This window comes from Triticum urartu, chromosome 2 (genome assembly GCF_003073215.2).
Source record: "Triticum urartu cultivar G1812 chromosome 2, Tu2.1, whole genome shotgun sequence".
Classification (NCBI taxonomy): Eukaryota; Viridiplantae; Streptophyta; class Magnoliopsida; order Poales; family Poaceae; genus Triticum; species Triticum urartu.
In genome coordinates this window covers 704,865,365-704,876,179 of record NC_053023.1, presented here as the reverse complement: position 1 = coordinate 704,876,179, position 10,815 = coordinate 704,865,365, and positions in this window count along the sequence as shown.

Sequence of the window (10,815 nt, the reverse complement as noted above, 5' to 3'; positions counted from 1 at the left end):
CGCGCGCTGGGCCCTCCCGTCCCCGGCCGCCCCTGCCTCACTGTCCGCGGCCGCCCTGATGAGCTTTTTTTTAATTTTTTGCATTTTGTTACTGCTTGTTATGTGATAGATGCATGTTGTATTGATGAATGGATGGGTTGATGTATATTGGTTAGTTATAGCTTTGGTCAAGTTAGTGATGTTGTCAAATGTTGTCAAATTTGAAGAACAAAATTGGTATATTTGGGATGTTGTCAAATAGCTATAGTTTCATTTTGTGATGTTGACAAAATTGGTATCTGATGAGTAGTTATTTTATCATGATGATCTTGCTAAAAAAATTGAAGAACAAAAATTGACACTTGATGAAAATTAGGATTTGAAGTATCATGATGATCTAAAACCTTGACTAGATGTCATTAGCAATATGAATTTTTTCATAGTTTGAAGTGTCAATGCTTTATGTGATGTGATGCCATCAAATTTTTTGACTCGGTAAAATTTACAGGATTTGTGGTATTTCATATCCCTGGAGCCTTCGTCATCTGGGTTTGGTCCGTGATCCTGCCGCTGCTCGACTACTTCCTCTACAGTGGAGGGTGAGCTACGAATCCACCTTCACCTCCTAGCCTCTTTTAACTAGATTAAATTTTCACATCAAGTCGCGTAACCTAGGTCTCCCATCCGAAAGGGTTGCATCAATAAATATGCATTCAATTGCATATTTATCACCGCAGCTCTTTCGTATTGTCCAGCGCTTTCCACGAACAGCCCGAGGATGTGTAGATTGGGTACATTGTTCATGCTCTACCCCGTTCCGAGACAGGATTTCGGCGGCGCCTCCCTGTTGTTCTCTAGATGCACATTCTCTCGGCATTTTGCCAAGACGTGTATTTGGAGAACAACGGGGAGGTGCTGCCGAAATTTTGTCTCGAATGGGGTAGAGCATGGACAACATACTCAATCTACACATTCTCGGGTGGGATTAGGACCCATCTTTACCTATTAGAGATGTAGGTGGATTAAATGTCGTTTCTCGTCAACCTTGTAAAAAATAAAATATTGATGTGAGTAATTTAAATGAATCCTTAATTTTGTTGTATGGCTTCCAATAAAGCAGAGGTGGCAGATAATCAGTGGATGTATAGTGGGTTTTTCCGTCGGAATCAAGTAACAACAGAGTGGGTCGAGAAAACTGATGTGTTTTTGAAAGAAATATTCCGTAGTCCAATGAGGAAGGTGCCAGAATGCCCGTGTGCCAAATGTAAGAGAGGTATCCGCAAAGATAAGAGTGAGATGACTAAGCACCTTCGCACGCATGGATTTATGCCCAACTTTAATATGCCGATAAACTTTGCCCAGCGGGACCATGGTAGAGAGGATGTGATACGACAACGCGTCGCTGGTTATGAGGACGATGGGGTTAGAGACATGCTAGATGATGTCTTTGCTGCACAGCCGACACCTCCGTCACATTCAGCGAATGAACCGGAGGAGCCGGAGGAAACCGCAAAGGACTTCCTCGAAATCTTGGCCTCATCAAAGAAACCTCTCTATGAGGGTGCCAAGCTGTCTGTGCTGGATGCCATCTCGCAACTGATGGCAGTCAACGCTGAGTACGGCGGAGGTGGTCTTGGTGGTGGTGGTTTTGGCGGAGGTGGTCTTGCATGGCGGAGGTGGTCTTGGTGGTGGTGGTTTTGGCGGTGGTGGTTTTGGCGGAGGTGGTTTTCGCGGAGGTGGTCTTGCTTGATGTCGATGATGATTCCGTGCATGTGGCCGTCGTGCCATGCCTTTCATGTTCCTACTTTTATGATGTTCCATGTCTTGCACTACTTTTATGTTCATGAACTTTCACCGGTGATGATCTTTAGATGATGAACTTGACTATGTTTAAATGATGATGATGAACTTGAGTATGTTTAGATGATGAACTGTCATATTTCTGCATAATTCCATATTATTCTGCTTTGAAATGCTGTCAAATGAATTGAAAAAGAGAAAAGAGGGAAACAAAAAACTATGCCTACGGCAAAGCCGTCGGCATATATAAGCTCAGGAGTTACCAGGGCGTGCCACGTGGCAGAGCTATGCCGACGGCAAAGCCGTCGGCATAGATGGATCTATGCCGACGGCTTTGCCGTTGGCATAGCCCTGCCGCCAGGAGAAACCAGGGGACGACATGTGGCAAGGATATGCCTACGGCAAAGCCGTCGGCATAGATTCCATCTATGCCTCCGGCTTTGCCGTAGGCATAGCCCTGCCACCAGGATGCACCATGGAATGCCACGTGGCACAGGTATGCCGACGGCTAGGTCGTCGGCATAGATTTCTACCTATGTCGACGGCCAAGCCGTCGGCATACCTCTGCCACGTGGCATTCCATGAATCGCCAGTGCTTTTAACGGCGCCGTCCGTTGCCGTCAGACGAAAAACACGGCCGACGGCTAAACTATGCCGACGGCTGACGCCCGGCCATCGGCATAGGCCCCTATGCCGACGGTCTGACAAGACTACGCTGACGTGATCTATGCCGATGGGTCTATGCCAACGGCAGCCGTAGGCATAGATCTATGCTGACGGCAAAGGACCTATGCCGACGGCCCTGGGCCATAGGCATAGGCCGCGAGTCCGGTAGTGCCCCCCCCCCCTCGGCTGGACCGGCGACCTTCTGAAGTCCTGTCCATGTTTCAAGAAGTCCCAAAGTCTTTTTGTTCTATTTCAAGTTTGATCACCATGAAAGAGTAATATGTATGTCTTATAACACATTGGCTACCCCCACCATTCCGGTGATCCCCACTGCCCCCTTGCCCCATGTTGCTTTGTAAACTGGACCTGCTTCTGGCACAACGTACAATACCTGGCTTGGCAATGCCAGCAGTAAATATATTCATCATCATCCTGGAAACATACATATGATAATCGCATCGGTATTAGATAGATGCATACGACAGGCAGCTCGGTGCTTAGTAAATTGGTCACTGCTTGCAAATTTATACCATGTTGCAAATTGAACGAGACAGATTTCCTTACCTTGTAAATTTTCCGATGGCAGCTTGGGCATTCTACGGTGCTACCTACCGAGTCCTTTCGAGCCCTTCGTTCCATCATTTGTAGTTCTTTCAGTCGCTTCTGCAAATCATTTGTGTCATCTTCTCGTTGCGCATACATCCCGCATTTGCTGCAAACCATATGTCACAGCCCTAGCTCTGTCCTTTGCTTGTCATTGCATATGCATCCATGCATCATCTTAAATTCCAGTAAATTGAATTGAGGGAATTCTCAACCCTCAGAAATCACCTCAGAAATAATCAACATTAAAAAAATGTCTTCAAACAAGCCCAAGAAAATGTTCCTGTTAATATTTGGAAATATTGGCAAGAGATAAAATTCAAACCAATATTTTTAGAATCTCAGGAATATTTATTTTGGGCCCTAGAATTAATCCAATAAATATTTGAATTGGACTTATATTTATTATTTAATAAATATATGTTCAATAATTCTGGAAATTGTTGTGTGGTTTGGGTTAAAGACCACTTAGTTCGCACAACTATTTTCATGAAGTTTTGAAGTGGTTTAGTATTTTTGCTAAATTAGAAAACAAAGACAGAAATAGAAAACAGAAACAAATAAAAAATGAAAGCAGAGAGAGAGAAGCCCACCTGGACCTTACCTGGCGGCCCAAGTGGCTGGCCCAGCCCACCTGGCCCCTCCCCTGTCGTCTTCCTACTTCGCCAGGAGGATGGGCATGTGGCCGCCGTGCGCGCACACGCGCCCCGGCCACCTCCTGCTTGCCGCTTCCCCGACCCCCCTGGAGATGCCACGCACCTCCCTGGCGCCACATCCACTTCTCCTTCCGACCCTATCCTCCTCTGCTCTCTCTCCCTCCTGCGACCGAACACCACCATCGCCGCCGCTCGCTGCCAACGCGCCCACCGAGCTCGCCTGACCTCTCCACCGTATCCCTAGGCTCCGCCGCGGCTCTGCACATCGATGAGAAGAACAAAACAAACCCGGGAGCCCCTCAGCCTCGCCATCGCCGTCGTCCTCATACTCGGGAACCGACCACCGCCGTCGTCGATTCGCCGGCCACAGGACATCCCCGAGCAAGCCGAACCCATCATCGTGATCACTGTGAGCTGCACCGTCGTTTCCCCCTAACCCCGCGGCCTAGCGCTCGCTGTAGCGCCGTTTTCCATGACGCCCGAAGCATGCCGCCGCACGAACTCGTCGCCGACGAGGCTCCGGTGGCCAATCGGCCCCGTTCATATGCCCGTTGGCTTTGTGAGAGCCTGCAGAACGCGTAGGTGCTACCCGTTGATCCTCCCGTGCACGGTGTCGTCGTTTTCATCGGCGCCCGAACTCCGGCGGCCGCAACCGAGCTCGCCGCCATCGACTCCGGCCACCCCAGGCCCGGAGACCACCACCATCCGACGCGCTATCGCGCCAGCTCTCCGTAGGGCCAAAGGGCGCACCGAACGGTGCACGGTAGGCGAAACCCGAGCCACCCCGGTGGGTCTCCGCCGCGTTTTTGGTCGTCGCCCGTGAAACTCCGGCGAGCCAACGTGGCACACTTAGTTAACACTAATGACGCCATTAGCTGATCACTGTGCCACTGACGGATGGGCCCCACATGCTAATTAACCCCGGAATTTATTCCCTGTTTAACTTAGACTAACCCACCAGGCCCACATGTCAGGTTGACTTTGCTGACGAGGCAGTATACTGGGCCCACACGTCAGTGACCCTAACCAGCACTGGTTCACTGACTAGTGGACCCCACACGTCAGTCTCGCTAGTAGTTCCGTGTGGACTTCGACGTTTATCTTGATACCTCAGCTACGAACTTGTGCCCTCGGCAGGATCTTGTAGATAGTCAGGCTTATTAGCCTTTTTCATTTGTAGATGTCTGTTCTCAAACATGTTAAGCTTCCGCATGTGCTTTGACTTGTATGCTATGATTGTTGGGTCATGAGACCCATGTTTGTAATATCTCGCTCCTCGGAGCCTAATGAATAAATACTTGAGTTGTAGAGGTATGTTGTGATGCCATGTTGTATTTACACATATCGAGCATATTGTATGTATGATTGAAATGCTTGATATGTGTGGGATCCGACAATCTAGTTGTTTATCCTTGGCAGTCTCTCTTATGGGGAAATGTAGTCTAGTGCTTCCTTGAGCCATAGTAGTCCGCTACAGCCTGGTTCACCGCAGTCTTGCTAGCCCAGCACTACCGCTCAGGACACTTGACTGGCCGGCATGTGTTTCACTCTGTTCCTGTGTCTGTCCCTTCGGGGAAATGTCACGCGGTGACATCCGGAGTCCTGCCTAGCCTGCTACAGCCCGGGTTCACGGAGTCCTGTTAGCCCAGTGCTACAGCCCGGATTCACACGTTGCTGACCGACACGCTCGATGTGATTCATGTATGCCTGTCCCCATAGGTTAGTGCCGCTTTGGGTTCACGACTAGCCATGTCGGCCCGGGTTCTCTGTCATATGGATGCTGGCGACACTATCATATATGAGCCAAAAGGAGAAAACAGTCCCGGACCATGGTAAGGCGACACCCGTGGGAATACCGTGCGTGAGGCCGTAAAATGATATGAGGTGTTACCGGCTAGATCGATGTGACTTGGAATCGGGGTCCTGACAGTTTTTGGTATCAGAGCCTGACTGCCTGTAGGATTACCAAGCCAAACCGGTCGAAGTTGTGTCTAGAAATGCTTTAGTTATGTAAGGGAATTGATTGTGGAAGGGAACGTAAGGCTCTTTTACTCCTTATACCTTATGCCCTTCTGATCTGAGTCAACCTCTTCTTTTCTGCGGGGGTTAAGAACTAGGCTTCTCTTCTATCTCTCAGGATGATGAGTTGCTAAACCGTAATTGCCTAGGATTGTTGAGTTCAAGCCTCAGTTCCGTTCCTACTACTTCCGTATGTTGACAGTTGATCTCGGAACCTTGATATTGTGATGTTAAGTGGTTATGCCACCATTCTACAGGATGTCTCAAATCATTTTGAGCAATTATAGCCGTTATGCTGTCCGAGTCATCCCAGGTTTCTAAGTAGTCTGATGCATTTGCAAACCCCTTCCTCCTGTTCCTGATGTCCATTTGGGCCAGATTAATCACACTATCGGTGAGTTGAGGTACTCTATTACCCCGACATATATGTTGGAGCTATTATTATGACCCTAGGTGTCTTAAGGAGTCACCTAGTAATCTAGCCATGTTTTGTGTTCCGGTGTGATAATTCTGGCCACCATTCTCGAAAGCATCCCGTGATGCCATTTAGTAGTAGGTATTCCATTCCTGGGTTCTTGAATCCGAGATTCACCCTACTTACCTCTTGTTGATAGTGTTTGCTCGTTCCTTTAGGATGTTAGTAACCTTTGCATTAGTCCTCGAGGTCCGTGGTATTTCCTTCTTCCAAATACTATGAACCACTTATGGCAGAAGTTTGTTGGATCAAAAGATCACAACAAGAGTGCTCTCGATGAGTTTCCCATTCTATATTGTGATTCTGCCAGTCCTACCGTTTTGCATGGGTTGTCCGGAAGAACTGTTGAGCTTTGCTCGACATACTAATCTATGCATCCACAACTCGGAAAATTATATGTTCCTTGAGTTGTTCCTCTTCAGTTGTATCCCGACCATCCCCTATCAGTTGATAGCCAAGAGTATGTGTGCATTTGTGTTCATCAATGCCCTTTTATTCTTGTGGTCCGTCAAGCCATTCTATTCCAGAATGACTAGGAGAAACAAACTCCATTACCTCATCCATATCCAGGATTGGGTCAAAGTAGTTGTGTTCTGTTCTGTAGATCAAATGCCAATCCAGCTTTTGCTCTGTTCTATCCTGGAGTATTACCCCCTTTATGTCAGGATTGCCATAAGAATTGCACCATCTCTTATGCACTCTTGACGCAGCGATACTTCTCGCTATCATTATTCATTCCTCGGTCATGTGTTGTTGTAACCGGAATGCCGACAAGTGAACCATGATGTGTGAAATTTATACTCCTAGCAACCGTGTTGCTTGGTAGTTAATGGACAATATTCTCATTCTTAGTGTGATGGTTATTAAATCATCATCCTAAAATTGATCGTGCTACCTAGTCTTTATTTCTGGTGCACTCTTTGATCAATGAGTGAGGATTATTCAACCCCTTGCTTATTTGATCAGATCGTCTTGCCTTGAAAAGCAAGATTGTTCCCGAGCTTAGAAACATATCGGTGGTTCGTGATTTTCTGATTATTTCCTCGGAAGTATCACCATGTTGCCCCCTGACTGTTATGTTGAGCTCGAGATCAAGTTGGTTTCTTGTAAACCACCCCTTCTCCAAGAATCTGTGTTGGATACCCTGAGCTAGTTGGTTAAGCTGAACAACAACTTGGAGAGTTGGAAGATGAAAGCTTGTCCGGCTTAGTTCATTCCAAAGGGATATCCTTGTGTGTGTGTGTGTGTGTGTTGAAGAAAGATGATATTTTCATTGATTGTTCCTCGGGATCGGTTGTTGAATCTATCGTCTTGTCCAAACCTTGATTTGAATGTGGGCTATCGTCAAGTCAAATGAGAACCAACGATGTTCATAATGTTGTCTTACTCGTGGTTGTTTCCTCGAGCATACACCGTTATATCTTTTGGGTCTGACCAATGCTATCACCTTGTTCACCTATTTATGGAATTCCATCTTCATGGAAATCTGGATGACCTGTTGTTGAGCCCATCGACAATATTTTCATCGTATCCATGATTCATGTTGAACATTAAGCTAGTGCTGGAAACTTTGAAAGCATTTCTTCATGCTAGTTCATGAAGCATATGTTTGGTATTAGAAGTGACTTCCTCTAGTTCACGTGCATTTGAAGCAAGTTGCCGCCATGAATTTGGGAAAGTTTGTCTCGCCTTCTCTGGAATCATCCCAAGTCAGTCATGCATACGTGCGAAGTATTCTGTGGTCTAGAGACTTGCAACCTTCATTCTATATGAATCCCTAGCACACCAAGCCACTGATTGATTTGTTCAAGGAGAAGAAGTTTCTTCTTAAGAGCTAGACTTACGCAAGGACTTCGATATCCTCGATGATGGTTCCCCATCTGGACTCGGTAGTGTTTTATTATAAGACTACTATGTGGTCATGCTTGTCTGGGACAGCGTGTTCACAGGTTTGTAGCAAAACCGGCTCATGTTTTGGAGCTTACTACCATAGTCCATTTCCTGAGAATCTCGCAATGACATCTCGTCGATTTGTGTTGCAAACTTTCATTTTCTTTCTAGACTCGATGAGTCTGGAATATCCTAACACCAACCAAATCTGAATCTCGGGCAGATATGATGGTTGGAACGTACTCCAAGAACTATATTGTTGGTCCCTCTGTAACCGGTAACATGGGTGTCGTGGCCAACACACCTAACCAGAAGGCCTATTATTGTAGTATCCTGGTTGAAGAAGTTAGTCACCTCCCCATAAGGATCTCGCAGGATCTGCCTTCGTAGTTATTCCTTATGGATTCTTGAGCTTCCGAAGTCCGACCTTTTACTTGATGTTCTAGATATCAAACCATAACTATGAATGGATTACGCTAGCACATCAAGGAGAACATTAGAGGCGGAGTGCTAAATATCTCTCGGTCGATCATCCAGATTCTGATCCCTTGGCCTCGCTAAGGTGAAATCTGAGAAAGTGTTATCTTTCTTTGCATCTGCATCTTCCACCATTATTCATCATGGTAGCATGTTGTGTTGCCAGGATCCTTGACACGGATATTGGCAGAACCTTGATGAATACGGAAATGCTCAAGTTCTTGAGAGCACGCGCAAGCACTAGGATTTATCGTCGGCATTAATTGGGATCCTTTATCAGTTTCTTAGATTATGCCATAACCTTTCAAACAGTGGAATCTCTCTCTACTGTTGGGTTTCTCCCCAGTTACTAGAATCATTCCTAGTATTTGCATTTTGTTCCTAGCTTGCACCGCCATTGTGCCAATCCCCCATGGGTTGCCCTTCTCGGTAGTTGCTGTCCAATATCATCTTCAAAAGTGGACTTGTCATGGGTCCCATCCATTTCCGGTGATAAGCAAAAATCATCCATTGCTTTGTCTTCAACAAGGTAGTCCACATCATCCATTCTGGTGTGAGTATGCCATTCTTTCGATTTCGTTCAAACGATCGTTTGTGATTGCCTTAGGGTGGTATAGAGAGTTGCAATGATCTTTGAATCAAAAGTAATTCTTTTTGCCAATTAAGGGAATAATTCAACGAGTCACCTTCCCCGAGGTGTCCCGTAATGGGATCATGGCAGTTTCTCCTCGCTACTGTGAAACCCTCGTCAATTGTTTCTTCCATCCTTTTAAAGGTGTGTTTTGTGTCTCAGCTCAAGAGATGTTCAACGTCTCATTCCGCGAGTTGATCATGAGTTGCTCGGTCTTTAAGAAGATCGATTCCTATAGAGTTATCTTGCTCTTTTATCCTCGTGTTGGGTGAAGATCTCACAAACAAAGATGCCAAGATCAATATGACGCAAGGAATAGACATCTTTAAGAAGGGCAGTTGGATCATGAAGATTGTGTTATTAGCTTTGTGTCCCCTCTGTCTTCTTACCTCACATCCTGAATCTCGGGACGACATTCTTGTTTAGTGGGGGTGAGTTGTCACAGCCCTAGCTCTGGCCTTTGCTTGTCATTGCATATGCATCCATGCATCATCTTAAATTCCAGTAAATTGAATTGAGGGAATTCTCAACCCTCAGAAATCACCTCAGAAATAATCAACATTAAAAAAAATCTCTTCAAACAAGCCCAAGAAAATGTTCCTGTTAATATTTGGAAATATTAGCAAGAGATAAAATTCAAACCAATATTTTTAGAATCTCAGGAATGTTTATTTTGGGCCCTTGAATTAATCCAAGAAATATTTGAATTGGACTTATATTTATTATTTAATAAATATATGTTCAATAATTCTGGAAATTGTTGTGTGGTTTGGGTTAAAGACCACTTAGTTTGCACAACTATTTTCATGAAGTTTTGAAGTGGTTTAGTATTTTTGCTAAATCAGAAAACAAAGACAGAAATAAAAAACAGAAACAAATAAAAAAAGGAAAGCAGAGAGAGAGAAGCCCACCTGGACCTTACCTGGCGGCCCAAGTGGCTGGCCCAGCCCACCTAGCCCCTCCCCTGTCGTCTTCCTCCTTCGCCAGGAGGATGGGCGTGTGGCCGCCGTGCGCGCACACGCGCCCCGGCCACCTCCCGCTTGCCGCTTCCCCGACCCCCTGGAGATGCCACGCACCTCCCTAGCGCCACATCCACTTCTCCCTCCGACCCTATCCTCCTCTGCTCTCTATCCCTCCCGCGACCGAACACCACCATCGCCGCCGCTCACTGCCAACGCGCCCACCGAGCTCGTCTGACCTCCCCACCGTATCCCTAGGCTCCGCCGCGGCTCTGCACGTCGACGAGAAGAACAAAACAAGCCCCGGGAGCCCCTCAGCCTCGCCATCGCCGTCGTCCTCATCCTTGGGAGCCGACCACCGCCGTCGTCGATTCGCCGGCCACAGGACATCCCCAAGCAAGCCGAACCCATCATCATGATCACTGTGAGCTGCACCGTCGTTTCCCCCTAACCCCGCGGCCTAGCGCTCGCTGTAGCACCGTTTTCCATCATGCCCGAAGCACGCCGCCGCATGAACTCGTCGCCGACGAGGCTCCGGTGGCCAGTCGGCCCTGTTCATATGCCCGTTGGCTTTGTGAGAGCCTGCAGAACACGTAGGTGCTACCCGTTGATCCTCCCGTGCACGGTGTCATCGTTTTCATCGGCGCCCGAACTCCGGCG